Genomic DNA, 21959 nt, shown 5'->3' on the forward strand with positions numbered 1-21959 from the left:
TCCCAGTGAATGAATCTGAAAGGGAAGTCCCTTTAGGAGATGGTGCTCCTGGGAAAGGGGAGACCTTGCAAGTAGATGAGGAGTTGACTTTGTCTCTTGGACCTGCTAAGCAAAAATCATAGATCAACCTATTTTCTGCCCACTCTGGGAGGGAGAAAAAAGACACTCAGTTTCTTCAGCAAAGCTTGAGAGGATTGGAACATGTGTCTGGAGCTTAATGATTAATCTAAATCCCAGAAAATCCAGAAAGCAAAATTGGTAGGGGCCAGGGGTATCTACGGGAACTTTAATTGTAAGGTAACTGTAATACCATAATACTTATGGGGGCCTTGGGAAAAGTGGCTGTGAAGATGGGGGTTGAGATGAACAGAAAGACAGCAGGATAATATTCTGATTGGTTCATACAAAAGAAGGCTGGACAGAAATCTTTTTTGTTTCAACTCTTTCAGTGGAACTTACTCTCTTGTTCAAGATTTCCTCAGTGGGGGTGGATCTGATATAGATTTCTAAGGTAGACCACAACTACATTAGGAGGTCTCCAAGAGTGGATGTGGCCAAAAATGCCATCTGCCTATGACCCAGAAGGTTGAAGAGCCTCTCCTAATTAAGCGAGGCTGGTCCTAGGTCAACAGCTACGTCACCCAGCACCATGCCCACATAATAACAATAACTAATGTTTATATTGTACTTACTGTATGTCAGGCACTGTGCTAAATGCTTTACAATTATTATCTCATTTTATGTTCACAACAAACCTTGGGAGGTGGGGGTTATTATCATCCTCATTTTAAGATGAGGCAAACAGAGGTTAAGTGACTTGCCCAGAGTCACCCAGCTAGTAAGTGTCTGAGACTGGATTTCTACTTGGTCTTCCTGATTCCAGGCCCAACACTCTATCTGCTGTGCCACCTAGCTGCCCATACCTGAAACCTTTCTTAGACCCTCTGCAGTTCTGACTTCGATGGTATAACTTTCAAGAACCCAGGGTCCCATCCATGAGACACTGGGATATTTGATAGAACTAATTACTAAGACGTATGAGCTTAGTCTCAGTCCTAGAGAACAGAGGATGAAATATTCCCTACTCAAGAGGGATGGGGAACTTTGGGAGCAGAGTGTCAAGTGCATCACTAAATGTAGTTATCGGGTCAGTTTTGCTTATCTACTTTGCTTTGCTATGACAGGAATCAGTGACTGTGTATATGTCGAGGGGAGAAGCATACTGGAGGGTGCGGCCATGGTGTAACGTGACAAAAGTTACCAATAACATTTTAAAAAATTAAAATAATTTCTGTGTCTATTTTCCTGTCAACACAATTTATATGAAATGATTCAGATGCCTCCAGTATTTTTGTCACCATCACAGAGTGACAGCGTACAAGAATGTCGATACAGATATTGATGTTGGTATAAAAGATTAGGCTGAAATTTTGGTAAGTTCAGGACTCACTTTGGAAGTTATGTTTTTTAGTTTAGTATATTCCTCCCTGGGATATATTTATTTAGTATATATATGTATGTATATACATATCTATATTTAGTAAATATATATATTTATGTATATACAATTCTAAGTATAAGTTTGTTTCTTTTAATTTACCTCCATCTAAAAATGGAAAGTTGAAGAGAAAATCTAGTTACTTAAGGACCCTCTTAAGTTCATTAAGCTTGTATTGCTCAATAATTCCTATTCTGGTCCCTTGAACTCTCCCCCCACAGAGAAGAGGAGGGCCTGAGGCTAGCTTCATCCTTCTCAGCTTTCCTCACTCCCATCTGATGCTCTCTCCCTAAGGTCTCAACAGAGTGGGAATGGAGTGTGTAGGCCAAGAATTCTTTTTTGTTCCCCTGAGACACTTCAGCCAAGACCACGGTGGGGAAAGGTTGCATCCCAGCAGCCCTGTGGAGTTTGGAAGCACAGATTTTTATTGTTACTGCATCTGAGATAGGAGTGAACAGATAGAAAAAAGGGGGGAACACAAGAGAGGAATGTGGAGGGAAAGAGAGGGAAAAGCGTTGTGTTTGTTTTTTCTGAAATTGAGGATGAGGTCAAACTGGTTAGTTTAAAATTTGTTCTTAGTTTCTGTGTACCCTGACGTGAACGTTGGATGGTAGGCTGCACTGGTCAATTAAAGTCAAAAGAGAGGGAACGCTGGGTTGGGAGCAAGGAGACCTGGATTCAAGTTTTGCGTCTTCTAACTAGTCGGAGGTCTTGGGTAGGTCACTGAGAGTCTTGAGTCCTCAGATCCCTCATCTTCACATGGGATTAAGGGCAAAAGATGCCTAGAACTAGAAAACCTTCCAGCTCTAACTTGATGATTCTAAGTATTTCAACTGAGAATACAAATAACAAAGCATGTATCACTCCAGCGCTGATGCTTTACTGGAAAAGGCTAGAGCGTCCGCTGATTTCATGTTGTGGTGCTCACTTTTCAGGCAGGCAGCTGTCATAATTCTCAGGCATGTTTTCCATTATACCAGCTCATTTTATTTTATTTGGTTTTTAGAGGCAATCAGGGTTAAATGACTTGCGCAGAGCCACACAGCTAGTAAGGGTAAGTGTCTAAGTGCAGATCTGAACTCAGGTCCTCCTGATTCCAGGGCTGGTGTTCTAGCCACTGTCTCACCTAGCTGAGCCCTAAGCTTTAAGTTTGCCAATCTTCTGCAGTACCCAGTAGGCTATGACTGGATTTTTATACTGTGAACTTCTCAAAGCCAGGGAGTAGGTCACTTCATCCGTGTATCACCAGGACCTAGCTTAGCGCCTTGAGCAAAGTTGTTTTTTTTTAATGTTGGCTTATTATTCATTGATGGCTGAAGAGGACACAATCTCAGTTGGTGAAGAGTCACACCAGGTTCTAGTTTCTGAATGGTCATCAGCAACAACACCTGTGCTCCTGAATGGAAACCATTTTCTGTTGTTGTTGAACTCTTACCAAAGTATAGCTGTTATCTTTAGTGATGAGTAGTTAGGTGCTACGGTGGCTAGAGCTCTGGACTTGGAGTCAGGAAGACTCAGCTTTTATGGATTCAAATCATGCCTCAGATATTTACTAGCTGTGTGACCTTGGGCAAGTCGCTTAACTCTCTTTGCCTCAGTTTCCTCATCTGCAAAAAGAGCTTGAGAAGGAAATGGCAAACTTCTCCAGCATCTCTGTCAAGAAAACCCCAAAATGGGATCACAAAGAGTTGGACAAGACTGAAACAACTCAACAACAACAAAAATTTAATGACGATGATGGTACAATGACTAATACCAAAGAGAAGGAGTGACACAATGGGAAGAATGCTGGACCTGGAGTCAGGACAGGCCTGGCTTTGAATCTTGCCTCTAACACTTAACGAGTTGAGGAACCTTGGGGAAACTTTTTCCAGCATTAGGTCTTTGAGCCAGCTAGGTAGCACAGTAGTTAGAGTGTTGGACTGGGAGTTAGGAAGACCTCAGGTTGAATCCTGCCTCAGATACTGACTAGGTGACCCTGGGCAAGTCACTTAAACTCTCTAGGCCTCAATTTCCTCATCCTTAAAAAAAGTCATAAGTTTAACACCTACTTAATAAGTTTGTTCTGAGGATCAATTGAAATAATGTATGTAAAAGACTTTACAAAGCTTAAAGTTCCAGAGACATGTTAGTAATCAGTGCTCACCTCAGAGGATTGTTTTGGGATTAATTAAAGTATAAAAGTGCTTTGTGAACTTAAAGGCAAGATTTAAATGTTGACATTCAAGAAGAAATGAGTCCCCTGTCTCTTATTGAGTCTGCCAGTTGAGCAACTGTGACTTGTGTAAGGGGGAAAGCAGAGAGCCCACCAGCACTGAGTAAATTCTGTTGTAACTCAATGCCATTTAGGGACTCTAGCACCAGGTTCCAATGACCTAGCCTGACTTCCACCTGAATATAAATCAGATCATAGAACAAAGATGAACTGAGAAATGGGTACCCCCTTTCAGAAGATCATTACTACATTCTGGCAGGAAAAAGCTCATGTATTCCAATTCAATTCAATAAACATTTATTAATCACTTACCATTTGCAATGCCCTGGGTGGGGCTCTGGGAATGCAGATTAAGAAACTACATACCTTGCCCTGTAGGAGCTCACTGTCCAGGAGGGAGTCCAAGGCAATATCTTTCTCCTTCCTTGAAAATAAACAGTCTTTGGGGAATGCTGCATTATACAGTCAGGATTTCTCAAAGGAAAGTTGTTTATTATTATTTTTACATGGGAGAACAGTAGATGATCCACAAAAATGTCACCCAGCAACTAGGGTAATGTGAAGAAAGCCCGATCCTGTGTGTCTGGCCTTTTTTGCCTCAACAAGCCGTCCAACTGCTTTTCAGAGGTCCTTCCATCCGGAATGCGTTCCTTTACTCAGGACCCATAATACCATTTCTGATTGTGGTATTGGCAGTGGCAGAGGTGAGGACTGAGTGATGTGTTCTATTTAAATTATCTTAAAACAAATTTTTTGGCGCACTGCTCTAGAATACAGCTTAGTATATAGTGTAATGAGCAGCGATGTCGATGTCAGAAAAGCTGAGTTCAAATTCTACCTTTCATACTTTCTACTTTTATGACCTTGGGTAAGTTACTTGAACTCCATTTCCTCTTCTGTAAAATGAGGGGACTCATGCTACATCACCTCTGACGTCTCTCTTATCTATAATATGGCTACAATATCATGAGACTAGACCACACAGAAATGGAGGTGTGGGGGCAGGGAGAGAATTTATCACTTCTTCCCCTTTCCTTTCCTTTCTTCTTTTCCTCTCTTACCTTTTAGGACGTTGCAGGATTCAGGTGGTCTTGGGGTCAATAATTTATCTCCAGTTTGGTTTTTTTTTGGTTGGTTAATTGCTTATCTCTTGAATCAGAACCATCCCACCAGCCAAGCTATTAGGTCTTCCTGTGACTCAATTCATCTTCAACTAAGCAACTTTCCGAGCATGTGAAAGCTGTTGATCAGATAAATGGGTTTTACCTAAATTTTGGTGAAGGGCTTCATGTGTCACGCACTTATGAGAAGCCGTGTGCTGTCATTAGATTGAATCTCTATGTGTTGCTGGAATTTTGAGATACAGCATCCGTTCAAATTCTGACCCCTGTGATTCAGTCCCCTGAATTCACCAGTCTTCAGGTCAAAGTAAAAGAATTCCTTGATCAGAACACTCCCAGGAATACATTCGAAGCAATCTAATTAATTCTTATATAATGATATCTAACCCCCCCCTCCACACACACACACACACAGTGTTTCTTGTGGTAATGTCAGTCAAAATGGCCAGCCCTTAGAAGAGTCAAATAAAGAGGTCGTGCTTCTATTACTAGATCTACAAGTTTGGAGGTCAGGAGAGAGGTTAGAGCTGAATAAGCTGATCTGATATAATTAGTATAGAAAGAGTAAGTGAATTCATGGGAACTGATGAGATCAATAAGCTATGTAGTATAGTGGAAGAAGACAAGGGACCCAGGACAGAGCCCTGTGGAACAGTCCCCCTTAGTGGGTATGGCGTGAGTGAAAATCCAGCAAAAGACACTGAAGAAGAGTGTTCAGATGGATTGGAGGAAAACCAGTATAGGATAACATCATGGAAGGGAGCAAATCTGAGAAGAGGATAATCAGAGATGTCAAAGGTTGCAGAGAGGTCAGGAAGGATGAGGAATGATAAAGGACCATTAGGTCTGGCAGTTAGGAGATCCTTGGCAACTTTGGAGACAGCAGGTTCAATGGAAAGTTAAGAAGAGAGTGAAAAGAGAAGTGGAGGCATTGATTGTAGATGGTCTTATCAAGTTTATCCACAAAAATGAACAAAGGTGAATTGTAGCTAATGAGGACAGAGTGAGCAAGTGAGAGTTTCTGAGGATAGAGAAGATTTGGGTATGTTTACAGGTAGCAGAGAAGTACCCTTCAGAGAGGGAAAGAATGAAGATGTGTGAAGGTAGGGATGACAGAGTGGATATTTTCTGGAAAAGATGGGAATTAACAGGATCCCTGATACATGTAGCAGGGTTCACCTGCCTAGGCAAGAGGAAAGACTACTTCATCATGTGAGACAGAAATGAAGGAGAGATAGTAGGAGAAGATATCTGAGTTAGACGAGATGAGGAGAGGAGAAAAAGTTACCCTTGAGACCTGGTTTCAGTTTTTTTTTTTTTTTCAGTGAAATATAAGGCAAAATTCTCAGAGAGAGGATGGAGGGGAGGGAGACCTGTGGGATATTTGTGGAGGGATGAAAATGTTTGGAAAAACCACTGTGGTGAGGGGAATAGTAATTATAGAGACAACCAACTGAAGAATATATTTAGGTATTCTTCTTGGTTTTCCCCCTAACTTTACCCCCCAAATCAGAGAACTTCCTTCCCTAAACCTCTGGGGCCAAGAAGCTCTCATTTACAATTCCTATATTCACAGCTCACGGAGCACAGGGCTACACTGGTCTGGGATTGGACTAAGCATGCAGAAGGATGGCAGATTGAACCCAAATGCAGGAACTCGGAGCAGGAAAATGATAAAGACGCATCCAGTCATCATAACATGGTGACTGGAGTTGTACTCAGAAGACCTGGGTTCAAATCCTACTTTTCTATTTACTATTTTTGTAACTTTGGCAAGTTCCTTCACTTCTCTGAGACCATTTCTTCAATTTTAAAATGAAGCAGGACACAATCAGGGTTTAAGATTTGGAGTCAAAGGAGACCTAGGCTCAAAGTCCACCTCTGTATGATATTGTCCAAATCAGTTCCCCATTCTGACCCTCAGGTGTCTCATTTGTAAAAGAGAATTTGACTGAATGCTCAGTATTGTCCCTTCCAACTCAAAAGCTACGATCCCATGACTTTTCCTCATCAAAATTTTGTGCCAAGATTTTCATGTGGCTGAGAAAGGAAGAATGATAGTCATGTTTCTTCTGTGCTTAGGAGAGGAGAGCTGGTCTCAGGGAAGAGTCAGAGGAAAAGTCAGGCAGAAGGATGAAGGTCATTAGGTGCTTAGGGGAAACAATAAATGTATTAATGACTCATAGCATGGGAGGATGCATGAGACAGCAGGCGCCGTGGCTATGAGAAAAGATGAGTGAGCCCTGGGGAGGGTGTGGAAGGGAAGAAAGTTTTGCTATAGACTGACAACTACAACTAACTAACAGCAACTTGGAGACTGCAAGCTATGATCATGAAACTCATGAACTTAGAAAAGGAAGGGACCTCAGAGGTCATCAAATGTGACTCTCTTATTTAACAAATGGAGAAACTGAGGCCCAGGGAGGGTAAATAATTTACACAAGGTCCCACAGATGTTAAATAGTAACGTTGGAATTTGAATTCAGGGGTTCTGGCTCCAGATCTAGTCCTCTTTCCATTGTACTGTCTTCCAGAATCCTTTTAGAACTTCCCAGTGAGAAGGAAGCAGGAGGAAGCAATAAGGAAGGATGTAGTCAGAAACTTAGGTGAAGTAAAAACAGAAGATATCCATGACTTTTCTTTTTAAAGAGAACTTCCCTGAGAGTTTCACTTTGGGAAACACTGATCTGAAAATTGTAAGTATGGAAACTGATAAAGGAGGCAGGGAAGAAATCATTTGGTCCCAGGCCAGTGTTTCACTCCCTGCCTTTAGATGGGCTTGCTGAGGTCAGTCATCTCTTCAGTTGGAAATGTCCCTAAGCTGTGTGACACAGCAAGTCTTTCTTTAGGAGCAGGTATCCTGGAAGTAAGCTGGCAGGGAACAATTCAGATAGGATGTGAGAGGCTGGGTCTGATAGCTGCTCAGTGTGCTCATGCTTCCCTTCCCAGGGGAGCGAAGCCATTCAGCTTCAGAACTGCTGCCCTGGGCTGGAGCAGTCCTGGTGAGGGAGGGAGTGACGGAGTGCAAGCTCACCTGACCCACTGTTATCTAGACAAACCTGGACCATGATTCATCCTGGGGGTTTTGTCATCTGCACTGTTTCCCGTCAGCTGAACTCCACAGAGACCAAAATGTCCCATGGAAGGACTCTCCATGCTGTGCCCAGACCCCTAACACTAAAATATACTCCTCCTTCCTCTCTGTTTCTCAAGATCTATATTTTCCTTCAAGGCTCAATTTGGGGATCACCTTTGCCATGAAATCTTCCATGGTGTTTCATTGGTTAGTCCCTATTTCTGCTCTAATACCTCATGTGTACATGTTGCTGAATGCAAGTTTCTTAGAGAAGCAGCCTGTGGCAGTGGCTAAGAGAGCAACCTGGTGACCCTGCACAAATGACCTAACCTCCCAGAACCCCAAACTACTCTCTAAGACTTGTTTAAGTGGCAAAGCACTTATTAATTTGCCATTGGCAGAAGGAGTATTTGGTGCCAAGAAAATCCCTGGTCCAGTATTTTTAATAGTATATAAACTCCATTGTTTCATTTTTGCCTTTGTCCCTCCAGTATCTTGTCCTTGGTAGTCATTTAGCAAATGTTTGTTGAATTAAAGATGCAACAGAACTAGAGAAGGGCTACGTGTGTGTGTGTGTGTGTGTGTGTGTGTGTGACAGAGAGACAAAAACAGCGATGGAGAGACAGAAACAAAGAAACAGAGAGGAAAGGGAAAGAGAGAGAAAGGAAGAGAAACAGAAAAAGAGAGAAAGAGAAATAGAGAGAAACAGAGAGAGGGGAAGAGAAAGCAAGAGAAAAAGAAAGAGAAATAGAAAGCAGAGAGAGGGAGAGACAGACAGAAAGAGAAGGAAAGAGAGCCAAAAGGAGAGAGGAAGAAAGAGAACAGAAAAAGAAATAATTGCACATGTACATTTATATAACTATCTAGATGTTTATACCCAAATGTTTATATGTATACATTACACATTGCGTACATGTAATACTTCTCTCAGTTATCACATAGTGAAACCAGTATTTTATTAGAACAAAAATCAAAATATGATTTTGGGCTATAGAAAAAAAAAACTAGATTCCATTTTAAAAAGGATGGTGCCATTGACTAGCAATTGGTCCGAACTCTAGCGCTGTTTTCACTCTGCCTCTCTGTTCTGTAGTAAAATTCCAACTGCAAAAGAAAGTTCCTGCCTGAGCTGGTCTTCCTCTCCAAACCCACATGTGGGAAGTCATCTCTGTTCAGTGGCAATGACCCAGAGAGCTCAAGTAAGCCTGCAGACAATGGAAGGAAGAGCTGCTTGTTCTGTGTTCTCCAGCTTGGCTGTTGATGCTTTCCGCAATCAAAGGATCCTTTTGAACCATGTACTGCATCTTGTGCTTGAGAACGATTGTGATTATTTAGCCAGTTTTCAGTCGCATCCAACTTTTCATGGCCCCATTTGGGTTTTTCTTGGCAAAGATCCTGGAGTAGTTTGCCATTTCCTTCTGTAGCTCATTTTATAGATGAGGAAACTGAGGCAAACAGGAGTAAGTGACTTGCCCGGGGTCATACAGCTGATGTCTGTGGTCAGATTTGAGCTCAGGAAGATGAGTCCTCTTGACTCCAGGTTCACGCTCCCATCCACTGCACCACCCAGCTGTCCCTAGGGAACATTAGGAAAAAATAATAAAACTTTTTGTGTACCTTTGTTACAGGGGAGGTTGTAAGAATTGGACATAGCCCTGGTTGTTTGGACTTTAAGCACATGACAATCTGCTGTACCTTTGAGTGTACACAGGTGGACAAGTGAGCAAAAGTCTAGTGAACCTGAGTAGTGAGGACAGGAATAGCAGATAAAATAGCATGCCATCAGGGGAGTTCTCAAGGAATTCTCTTCATTCTCCACTCCATTGTGCTTGCCTTGGTGGCTATACTTTGTCCTGTGAGGATCAGTGACTTCTTCAGCCTCACCCAAAGTTTTTCTCCTGATCATCTTGGTACAGAACCAAACGATGACTGGGAAAAGGGCAGACCAAGAAAGAATGCTAAAAGGAAGGGATGTGGGGCAGTGGAAAAGTACTCAGTGTCCACATGAGCTCCCAGGGGGAGAGGACTAGCATAGTTTTCCTAGGAACAGATTCCCTGGGACATCTACTATTTCTCAGGTCAAGTCCCATTACCATGAACTCCAAAGGAGTGTCAGGATCTTTGGGCTGTCTAGAATGGTTTTTATATATTTATATCAGATATCCTCCCTTGAGTAGGTCAATGCCCGGGTCTTGGAAAATCAATTCACTAACCAGTATCTTTATTGTAAAGGTATTTGTGGTAGTAGAATTAGGCCTAGAATCTTATTTTCACTGTGTTACCCATTGCCCTCCTCCAACCAATCCCCCCCCCAAATTAGAGCAAGCAAAATGTTAATTGGATACAATAAACAAGGAAAATGAAAGTAGAGAAGGAAAAGAAGCAAATAGTTTCTTTTTCTTCGGCTGCATTGGAGCGTGGAGGACAAATTGTTGTCGGCCTCCACATTGGGAAAAAACCATAGGCCTTCTCCCACCTAGGCTGTGGTCTGTGGGCATGGCCCGGCTTCTGCTTCTGTCTTTGTGGGATCCATTCTTTCTTGTTCTTATGTGAAAGAGTATTGAAGATAGCAATGACCTTGAGGGCTTCCAAAGGTCAGAACTGTAGAACTGCTAGAAATCCAAGAGGGCAGCTAACTGGTGCCACAGAGTGCTGGGCCTGAGGTCAGGAGGACTCCTCTTCCTGAGTTCAAATATGACCTCAGACACTTATTAGCTGTGTGACCCTGGGCAAGTCACTTCACCCTGTTTGCCTCAGTTTCCTCAGTTGGAAAAGGAAATGGCAAATCACTGCAATGTCTTTGCCAAGAAAACCCCAAATAAGGTCGTGAAAGATTCAGACACAATTGAAACAACTGAGCCACAAGAGAACCAGGAACTAGAGTTCACACTAGAATTTGCAAAAGACCAGCCCATTAAGGAGGGAAGCCCAGCTGTGAATCACCCCCACCCCACTCCAGGGACCATTCTGCAGAGCAGTTTCATTCACCAGGCACGCCACATTTGAAAGGGAACTTGGTGGGTTGGATGATTTGTAGCAACTGTCCTAAGTTTGAGCTCATTTCTTCAGGGGCAAATGAGACAATACTTGTAAAGAGCTTCTGAGCACAGGGCCTGGCACATAGTAGGTGCTAGGTAAGTACTTTTATTCCTTTCCCTACCCTTGTAAGGACTGAGGTGCTGTAGGGAAGAGCATGGTCCCCTTCTCTTGATGAGGTTTTATACTTCGGTTTTTGCTCCACCTTCTCACCAAACATCCCTTTCTTAAAAGCTAAAAGGAAGACAAGTGAGAAAGAATAATAAATCTGATATTGTCCTAGACTGAATGTGCCAAGTCATTCTCACATTTTAGCTTTCCTCTGATGTATTCCAAACTTCAAAAAAAGCACAGGGTAAAAAAAAAGTTGTGATGATGGGGGAAGATGAGTCAGGCAGTCATCCCTCCCCTCCTCCCCTCACCACCACCCCTGTCATGTTCTTCATGCCTATCCCTTTGCCTTTGCTTTGGCTCTGGGGACCTAGAGGGGCACTTGCTACTCACTTTGGTTCTGTCTCTGAAGCAGTAGAATCAGAAAAAAATCCGGAGGGAAGGAGGCACATTTATAAATCTGCATCTGTAAATGTGCCTGAGGCCAAGGTGGATTTTGCAGACCACCTACAAAACCGGGAGTTTTGCCCCCAAGCAAGTGCATTTGTGGTAGGGGTGGGGTACGAGGGTAACAGTGTCAGCACACAAGACAGTATGTTGGGAGTGCATTTGACTCTGGAGTGGTTTGTACTTCAGTGAGTCTTCCTTGTTTTCCCCACAAAGATTTTTTTGGGAGAAATGGTTCTGGGTGATCGAACCTATGGTGATAGGGCCCATGAATGGCCATGGAGGGTCATAGGCTGGAACAGGACAGTGAAATGAAGAGTGTGCCTACTGGGCAGAACATTTCCTTTCTGCAGATGCCCGTGATGAACTGCAGCCACATCCCAGTCATCCCACAGTAGTTATAGCTCATCCATATATCCAACAACCACTCACCAAGTATTCATTGAATACCCAATGTGCACCAGGCACGTAGACCAGCTCATGTTTGGGGGATGCTGTTCGTGAGGCTCTATGAGCTTTATGTAGCTGTGACTGACAATGGGCAGCAGATGATACCTGGGATTTATTCTTTTCTAAGCACAGTGTTAAAATCGTGCATTAAACAGAGAAATTTTAGAAAGGAAGCAGAAGGAGGCAAGTAAATAAAATGACCTGTACTTTTATACTCTAGAAATGAACTGCGTAGCATTTGTAAAGCAGTCGTAAACTGAAAAAGCAATTCCTTATCTCACTTGTACAATGTCAGTAAATGACTTCCCCATTAAGAGCAGGAAAGAGGGAAAACAATCCCTCTGATGAAGTGCACACACAATTACCAGGAAGTGATGAAACAACCATTTTCCCACTCCTGTGGAGAAAGTCATGGTTAATCAACGTCTAAAGTTAGTCATTAGAAAGTTGGGAATATGCTTTGAACAATTCTTAATGAGGAAGAGGAGAAAGAGAAGGAGGAGGAAGAGAATGAGACCAGGAGAAAGAAGAGGAAGGGAAAGAGGAAAACAAGGAAAGACACAAGTTCCTAGCTTCCTGACTCGTTCAGGGAGCAAGGAGATCTGAAGTCCTTCGCGGTTCATGCTCAGGCACATCTGAACCCTCTAAAGGGAATTTTTCTTGTAAATTTTTGGTTTCTGAAGATTCTCTACAGCAGAGAGAAAAATGTATGAAGGATCTGTGATTTCTCCGGTGTGGAGAACTCCTGGTGTGGGAACTCCCTCTACCATGGCAAATCATATCCACTCCATGAGTAAATAAGGGAGGCTGTCAAGGTCAGCCAGCTTTCCCAGGATAACACAGGTCATAAATAGCAGGAGGAACGTTTTACACTCGACTCTCAACTCCAAGCAGGACACTGGAATGCCACATTTGAGAGTGAACTCGGCATGCTGCGTCCTTTCTAGCAACTGCTTTAAGTCTGAGCTCACTCTTTCCAGGGTCAACTATATTTGAACAGAAAACATCCTTAACAATTGATCAGCTCTTCCTTGTACACCTGTTTTAACTTTCCTTTTACCTTTTCCTCCTTTTATGGACAGCTAGGAGGTATACAGCGTCTGACCTGGAGCCAAGGAGACTCATCTTTCTGAGTTCAAATCCAGACTCAGACTTACTAGCTGTGTGACTCGAAGTCATTTAATTTTGTTTGCCTCAGTTTCCTCATCTGTAAAATGAGCTGGAGAAGGAAATGACAAACCACTACAATATCTTTGCCAAGAAAACCCCACATGGGGTCACAAAGAGTGGGATATGACCAAACAACAAATTCATCTCTATTTTGCTATATCTACAGCTAGGTCCTGTTTAGTGAAAGTAATGAATCTGCGGAATTGGTCATATGTATTTGAATTCTCACTATCTGAAGTTATAATTACGGCAGTTAGTTCCAGTACAATGGAATTATACGGTGTGGATTGGAATTGACCACTTCAGGGAACTTGTTGCTCACACTAATCGAATTGGGACCTACCTAGGTGTAGTTGTACAGACCAGTGATTGAATCTGCGTAAGAAGCTTTCAAGTGAGTAAACTCCCTCTGTCAGGGCAAACTGATAACTGTCCTGTAACTGCTGGCCTTAGAGAGCTGTCTGGGACACTGAGAAGTTAAGTGACTTGTGGAGGATCCCACAATCAGTATCTGCAGGAGGTAAAATTTGGACCCAGGTCAACTTGATTTGAGGGCTGACCCCTGTCCACTAGACCACACTTGTACATGTATTGGCACATATATTTCTCTATTTTTATGGTCAAAGGCAATGTGTTTAGAGTTCCTCTGCTTCTGCTTGCATTGGTTAGACTGGTTCCCATTCATTCTTTCATGAAAGAAAATTTGCAGCCTGTGCCCTTGATATCTCAAGAGCTTTATGTCCTGAAAATTTGAAGAGTGTTGGAAATAGAAAATGAAGTCCACAACACCATGAAATACTGGGGGGAGAATAAATATTTTGACTGAGTTTTCCCTGAAGCTCCTCCACCCCATTATTATCAATAATACCCAGATAACATCTTCAAACGAACCGGTGTGAAGGGCAGCTGAGGACTATACTAGCTGGATTTGGGTGACTGGATTTAGGAAGGATCCAAGCGCAGTTTTGTTCGGCATGCTACTTCCCTTAGGATTCAGCATCCGTTTTGCTATTGTTTACGTAATCTGTGCACAGCTTAGTATCTTCTTTATTTTTGAGCATATAGGGATTTTGGGTGTCCTCACATCCAGAAAGTGAGACAAGAGTTTGATTTTTTTTTCTTTTTGCTCAGTGTTCTAAAATGTGGAGGTCACAGAAAGGAAATTCTCACAGAAGAAGTGAAAGGGCAGGATCACCAGATACTACAAGACTTGAACATGAGATTCAATGGGCACTTAACACACGCCCCCCTTTCTGTGCTCCAGATGTCTACTGACCCTTGGACTTCCGCTGGGCTATACCACTGGTACCGATTATGCCACTGAAACATTTCTTTAGAAGCATTTATACAGCAGACTGATGGAACCGTTTTGCTTTCAGTTTTTTGGGGTTGTTTGTTTGTTTTTCTTATTCCAACTATCTTAAGTCGAACGATGAACAATAATTTAGGTTACCATTTATTCCATCTGGTTGTTAAAATGTTGCAAATAGCCATACTACACCATGATCCATTTAGAGCTGGGGTGAACTTATTCTGATTATCTTAACGGTTAGCTGAAGTCCAGCACTGAACAATTTGGCCGCTAGCTAAATTAAAGTTGGTCTTTGTAAACCCTAGCTGGAGACTGTCATCTTTTTTTTCTTCATTCTTTGGCAAAATAAGTTATCAGCTTGCGTTATATTTCCCCAAGTTTCAAGGTCCTTCAGACACAGAAAATGATACTAACTCATTGTTGAAATAACTATTTTCCGAAGTATTCAGTCTTGATGTAAACCACTATGGAAAATAGGCCAGCTTTTTCTTTGAAATCTCTCTTAATGCAGAGACTTCTAAAAGATAATTTTATGACACAGGCACAAGCAAATTCTCCAAAATGATTTAATTTTTCCTGTTTCTTTTGTTGACACAGGTGCTAGTGGGACAAAGAGTAGGGAGAAACAAGAGAACAGAATCATCCACTAACAAGGTAATACTCATATTAGGGCAGAAAAAGGGTTTCACATCACCTGAACCCAGAGCCGTCATGGCGCTGTTTCTAGTTGTTCGATATTGCTTCGTTGTCTATGGATTCATGGAATATTTCCTCTTACTGGGAATGGGTTCATCAGTGAACCCCTCAAAAAAAGAAATTTACATGATAACTTTATTATATATTTAAAAGGAAGAGTAATATATATATATAATAGATTTGAAGTTTCATGTGTAATCATCTTTTTATTATACTCTTATTGAAACGCTGGTTTTATTCCATACATTTAAAAATAAAATAAATTTTTAAAATTAAAAATTAAAAAATTATATTCATACATGGAAAAAGTGTTACATGGAACTGCCAAAGAAGAAGGAGCAAAATAATGTCCTACGTATGATAAGGAATGGGTAAGTTAAGCATGGTGCGTTCTTGTCTTCTTAATGGGAAGATATATGATGCAATCATATTTGAAGACACAAAAGAATTGAATCCACTAATGCTATTAAGATAGTAAATTTGAAAAATATTTAAAAGAAACTGGAGAGAACTTTACAAATTAATAAAAAGTAAAGAAAAAGCAAGCATAACATCATGGATTTACATCTAGGAAGGATATTAGAAGTCACTAAGTCTATTTTATAGATAAGGAAGCTGTGACCCAGAAAGATTAAGTGACTTGAACAGTGCTTAGTACATAATAGGCACTTCACAAGTACTTGTCACACAATTAGTAAGTACCTGAGAAGGATCTGAATCCAGATCTTTGTGTCCAAGTCTAAGACCCTATCTACTACACCACACTATCTTATTGTAGAACCAGGAGGAGGGTGCATGCTAACTGTGCCCTATATGAAGAAATAGGAATAAGATTAATGGACAAAATGAAGACTTGAAGTAAGGGAGAAGTTAAGACCTCTACCCATGGAAATAAATTTAGCTAAATGGAGATGGTTTTTAAAGTTTAATTCATTTTATAGATGCCCAATACATCTATAATAAGTCATTTAAAATATTAATCAAAATATGGACGCATTTTGTCCATACCCATGGACTGTATAACCATATACCCATGGATATTGTTAGTTATCCTCAAGGAACTTTCATCTTAGGATTTGATGAGATGGACATACGCATGCTCTTCTTTCTTCTTAAATTATTTATTACATATCTTGTATTTTTACTCTATGGAGTAAAACAAGCATTTCCATAACACAGTATAATAAAAAAGATGATTGTACATGAAACCGCAAATCTGTTAGGTACAACTCATTCCTTTTAAATATATAATAAAGTTATTATATAAATATTTTCCCTTGTTTTCTTCCCTCTTCTCTCTCCCACCCTAGAGATGGCTACCTTTAGATACAAATGTGTGTTTATGTGTGTGTGTGTGTGTGTGTATAAAAATCATTCTCTACATACTTCTCTTTCTCAGTTCTTTCTTTAGATTTGGATAGTGTCTCCCTTCCTATATCCTTTGTACTTAATTTGGGCGTTTATAATAGTCCAAATGACATTCCCTCAAAGTTGTTTTTAAAACAATATTACCGTTACTTTATACAATATTTCCTTGGTTCTGCTCATTTCACTTTTCATTATTTCATGCAAATCTCTCCATGTTTTTCTATGATCCTCGAGTCTATATTCATGCTTTCTTTTCTATGCTTTGGTAGCCAGGTGGTGCAATGGACCTAGAGTGCAGGATATGAGTTCCAATTTGACCTCAATACTTACTACCTGTGTGACTCTGCTCAAGTCACTTCATTTGTGTTTGCCTCAGTTTCCTCATCTGTAAAGTGAGGATAGTAGTAGCATCTCCCTTGTTGGATCTTTGTTGTAAAGACCAAACAAGACAATAATTGTATAGTGACTGGCATAGAGCAGGTGCTTAGCAAACATTGGATTATTAAGAAAAACATGCTTGCTCATTGGTTCATCTTGAATCTTTACATCTTTCCTTTTCTTTGGTTACTTGGGAGGGATGAATGCAAGATGAAGGTTTTCTCTATCTACTCACCATAAGGTTTCCTAGAAGTCATGAAATTGAGAGTTGAGATTGAAATCAGGTCAGGAAGGCGGCTCAATGGATGGGGACGGAGGGTTTGTTGCAGCCACATGGCAAGGTCCTGTTATTTATGGACCCATAGAGACTATAGCACATGCTTGTCAAGGCAGCTACATGTGTCGTCTCATTTTTCCCATTATTTCTACCAACAATCATGCTTCCTCTAGAGTCAATGCCTCAAGCCCTAAGACCAAGTCATAACTTTGGAAACACAAGCCATTGACTGGCTCCTCTTTGTGGTGGGAAATGGGCAAAAGTGCAAATATAAACATTTCAAAACCCTAATATTACTTAAGACTGGAAATCCGTTGCCATGATTTTCTGAAAAGGAGTAATGTGATCTAGAAGCTTTTAGATCTAATTCAGTTAAATGTCCGTCCTTGATGTATGCCCTGCACGAGCCGTCTTGAACAGTTTTCACAGCAGGCCTGATATAGAAGCCGGGGGTGACTTTGCTGGAACGAGGCCCACAGTGATCTCAGTCAGTAGAAATTCTGCATCTATAACTACAGTGCCTCTGTAACAGGCAAGCAGAATGGCTGAGTGCCTGTGTACCATGAATGTCATCCTCTGCTCTTTGGTCATTTAGCATCTGACCATTTGAAACCAGAGAACCACAGATGTTAGAGGTGGGAAGGGACCTTAAAAACTCTTTTTCTTTTTCAACCAACCCATTCACAATCATTTACTAAGTCCCTTACTCCATGTTAGTTATTGTGCTAGGCTCTAGCGATGCAAAGACAAAAACCAAAAATCTGCCTACGTTCTTTCAAGGGAGAGAATACATCCACATAGAAGTCTATACAAAATATGCACAAAATAGATACAAGATTATTTTTGGAGCGGCCAGAGGGATCAGGAAAGGTTTCATCTAGAAGGTAGTTTTTGAACTCAATTACAAAGCAAGCAAGGGATTCTGAAAGGTGGAATTAAGAGCAGAGTGAACTCAAGTTGTGGAGGAACAGCCATATACAGACAGATAAGGGAGATGAAGTATTGGGTGCAAGGACAGTGGAAGGAAAGAGAATAAGCATTTCAGGCACTGTGCTAAACACCTTTTTTTAAAAAAAAAAGAGTTTATTTTTCCCCTAATTACATGTAAAAAATCATTTTTTAACATTTTGAAAAATAGTTTTGAGTTCCAAATTCTATCCCTCCTTTTCTCCCTCCTTGAGACAGTGCACAGTCAGATATAGGTTATACCTGTGCAATCATGTAAAACATTTCCATATTAGTCAGATTTTACAAGGAAAGAGAGAGAGAGAGAGAGAGAGAGAGAGAGAGAGAGAGAGAGAGAGAGAGAGAGAGAGACAAACAGACAGACAGACAGACAGACAGAGAGGAAAGAAGGAAGGAAGGAAGGAGGAAGGAAGAGAGGAGGAAGGAAGAAAAAAGAAAGAAAGAAATTAAGAAAGAAAGGAGAGAGATGCTTCTTTTTCCTATTTTTCTGACTACTCCCTTCCCATTTCCCTTCCCCTGTCACAAATTATTATGGTCAATTAAAAAGAATCAATACATTATCCATGTTTGTAAATGTGTGCTCGATTCTCCATTTCTGCTCCACTATTTCCACTGAGAAGTAGGGGCTTTGCTTCCTCCTCAGACTTCTGAAGTTAAGATCAGGGATGGCATGGATCTGCGTTCTGAAGGCTTTGACTCTTAACCTTTTCATGTTCTTGTAGATGATTATCATGGAAATCATTCTCTTGCCTTGGCTTATTTTACTCTCTATCCTCTCACAGAAGTCTGTCCAAGTTTCTGTGAATTCCTCATATTCATTTCTTACTATGAGGTTTTATTGTGGTTCAGTCATTTTAGTTGGGCCTGACTCTTCATGACCTCATCTGGATTTTCTTGGTGGAGATTCTGGACTGTTAGGCCATTTCCTTCTTCAGCTCATTTTACACATGAGGAAACTGAGTCAAACAGGGTGAAGTGACTTGCCCAGTCACACAACTAGGAAGTATCTGAGGTCAGATTTGAACTGAGGAAGATGAGTCTTCCTGACTCCAGGCCTGTCTGCCACCTTGCTGCCCTACCATGCAGTAACACTTGATTACATTTACTCACCATAATTTATTCAACAACTCCCTATTTAATAAATATCTGTTTTCCTTTAGTTCTTTGTGCCTCCAGAAAGTGCTCCAATAATTATTGTTAAATCTCCTTGGGATGGTCCGCCTGTGTTCATCCTTTGTTTTCGAAAAAGACCTTGACATCAGAGAAATGGTGACATGACTTTCACTTGACTTTGTTTTGAGTGAGGGAGGGCTGTGCATGGTCACCAGCCTCACTTTCTCCTCCTCTCTTGGGACAGTAGGTGCTTAATAAATGTTTATTGGAGGATTGATTGATAGAGACCTAGTCGTGGGGTCCCTGGGTCAAAAGATATGTACAATTTAGTGACTTTTTTAGTATAATTCCAAATTTTTATCCAAAATAGCAATGGTCTTATTTTACAGATGGGGAAATTGAGGCTCAGGGAAATAAAGTGATTTTTTCCAAGGTCAAAAAGATAAGGTGAAATAAGAATTCAGCTCTCCTGACTCCTGGACCTTTGCTCCTTATAGTACACTATACTGTTTCATTCTGAAATCATAGGAGGCAGCCGGCCATAGTGGGAGGGTATTAGACCTGGAGGCAGGGAGACCTGAGTAAAGATCCCACCTTTCACTTACTATGTGAGCTTGGGCAAGTCTCCTAACCTCTTTGAACCCCAGCTTCTAGATCCATAAGCTGAGGCTGAAAATCCCTTTCGCATCTCCTTCCTCCTGGTATTGTGAGAAGACACAAATGAGATTAGGAACAGTGTTCTGCAAACATTAATGAGCTGTTCAAATGCAGGCAGTTACTCTTTGTTGCTCAGTCATGTCCAACTTTTTGTGACCCCATGTGGGGTTTTCTTGGCAGAGATACTGGACTGGTTTGCCACTTCCTTCTCTGGCTCATTTTTATAGAGGAGGAAGCTGAGGCCAACAGAGTTAAGTGACTTGCCCGGGGTCACACAGCTAGCAAGTGTCTGAGGTCGGATTTGAACCCAGGTCTTCCTGACTCCAGGCCCAGAGCTCTATCCTCTATGCCATATGGCTACCCCAGTAGTTACTATTACTGTTTGTTATTATTATTTACTGCAGATAGACAGCATGGTATAGTAGTGGACAGAGCACTGAACTAAGAGACTGGATGACCATGGACAAGTGAGGTAAATTTTCTGGGCCTCAGTTTCCTTATCTGTAATATCAGGGGTTTGGACTACATGACTGCCCAGGCCCCTTCCAGTCTAAATCTTTATCATCATCATCATTATTAATTATTTTTATAATAACACAGTGACTCCCAAAAGTCTTAGCTTAGTTTTAGGGTACTTAAGCTTTGCAAACTTAAAATCTCACAAAGAATTTGAGAAACCCTATGTAGAAAGTTCAAGAATATTCTTTTTTAGAAAGCATAGATGAGAATATGACTTCAATTTATTTTTGCATCAGTAAGATGATTCTTCCCTGGCACAGTGTGTGTGTGTGTGTATGTGTGTGTGTGTGTGTGTGTGTGTGTGTGTGTGTATGTGTGCAGGACTCGTTTTTTGGCCTGTAATAGGTCATGACTGAATGCCTTCAGGAATTTCCATGGTGACTTCTAGCCTGTTAAGGTACAACACTTCCCAGAAGATCAGAAATCTCTCTTCATACCAAGTTCATTCCTCTTTTTTGTTGCATCATCAGGCTGGGCTGCTGAAAATAAATCAGCTAAAAGGGAACTAATTACTAAACTCACCTCTAGGCTATTAGTTCTGGGAAATAGCCTGGAAATGGGGCCTTTGACAGTAACTCAACCAGGCACCAGATTAGGACACTGTCTTGGAATGTTGGTAAACTTCTCTGTATAGCCACCTTCAATAAGGTTTCTCCTGATTTACAGAAATATCAATTCAGAGTCTCTTAAATCCTTAGGCTGCAAAGTGCAGCCAAAATTTAAGAGGAAGAAATGGCACTGACCCCATCCACATTCCATTCGCCCAGTCCACTGGCTCTGTTGTCTCTAAACATCTTTTCTTTCTCCTCTAGAACCCTTTATCACTGGGAAAGTAAGCATTGCTCTTGCAGGAAACAGCCTCAATTTATACTCAAATTACAATTTCCTATGTAAACTAAATCAAACTTAAAAGGAATGAAAAATCAAGGCAAAAAAATGAATTCATTTTCATTTAGGTTAATGTTTGATTTTCCTCTCCCATCTCATTTCCTTTAGGGTCTCCTGGATTGTTCTCTGACACATGGGCCAAAGCTGATTTTGGAAGCTGGGGGGAGGATCTGGGATCTCTACTCCCTTCTACTTCTCTCACATCTGTAAATCTCCTGTCAGAAGAACTCTTCCTAGCCTCAGCCACAGAGTCCCTGGATGGACATTGTTAGGCAATAAGCAGCGTAAGACCAGGAAGTTGGCAATGCTAATGGAAGGGGAGGAGATGTTAAAGTAATTACCTCATTAGTGGCTGCTGTTCAAGTGTCCATATTTGTTTTTGCCCATGGTAATGCCACTCTCTTTCTTGAAATCTGGGTTTTGTGTATCAAGAATAGGACTCCTATAGATATGAATACAACATTTGTTTCAGAATTGCCTGTGGGATTACTTTGGGGGGACTATTTTTGTGTCTACTCCAATAAGGAAGATAAAAACAATTTTTCTATTAGAATAATAATAATAATCATCGTGGCATATAATTTGTCCTGTGCTACATACTGGTTGTGTGGCCATGAGTAAATCACTTAACCTCTCAATGCCCCAGGCATCTCTCCAAGAA

At 41.1% G+C, this 21959-nt stretch overlaps 1 long non-coding RNA gene across 2 annotated transcripts in view; it reads left to right on the top strand.

Moving 5' to 3' along the window:
* The first annotated feature begins 13318 nt into the window (after positions 1 to 13318).
* Positions 13319 to 21959, top strand: part of LOC140502117 (uncharacterized) — a 50787-nt gene continuing 42146 nt past the window's right edge. Inside the window, exons 1-2 of one of the 2 annotated variants that reach the window (XR_011966540.1) lie at positions 13319 to 13518; positions 15034 to 15090. This is a non-coding gene — a long non-coding RNA (uncharacterized lncRNA). The remainder of the gene's footprint in view (positions 13519 to 15033; positions 15091 to 21959) is intronic. The other variant, XR_011966539.1, reaches the window with a different exon arrangement.

Source organism: Notamacropus eugenii, chromosome 4 (genome assembly GCF_028372415.1).
Source record: "Notamacropus eugenii isolate mMacEug1 chromosome 4, mMacEug1.pri_v2, whole genome shotgun sequence".
In the NCBI taxonomy this organism is placed as follows: domain Eukaryota; kingdom Metazoa; phylum Chordata; class Mammalia; order Diprotodontia; family Macropodidae; genus Notamacropus; species Notamacropus eugenii.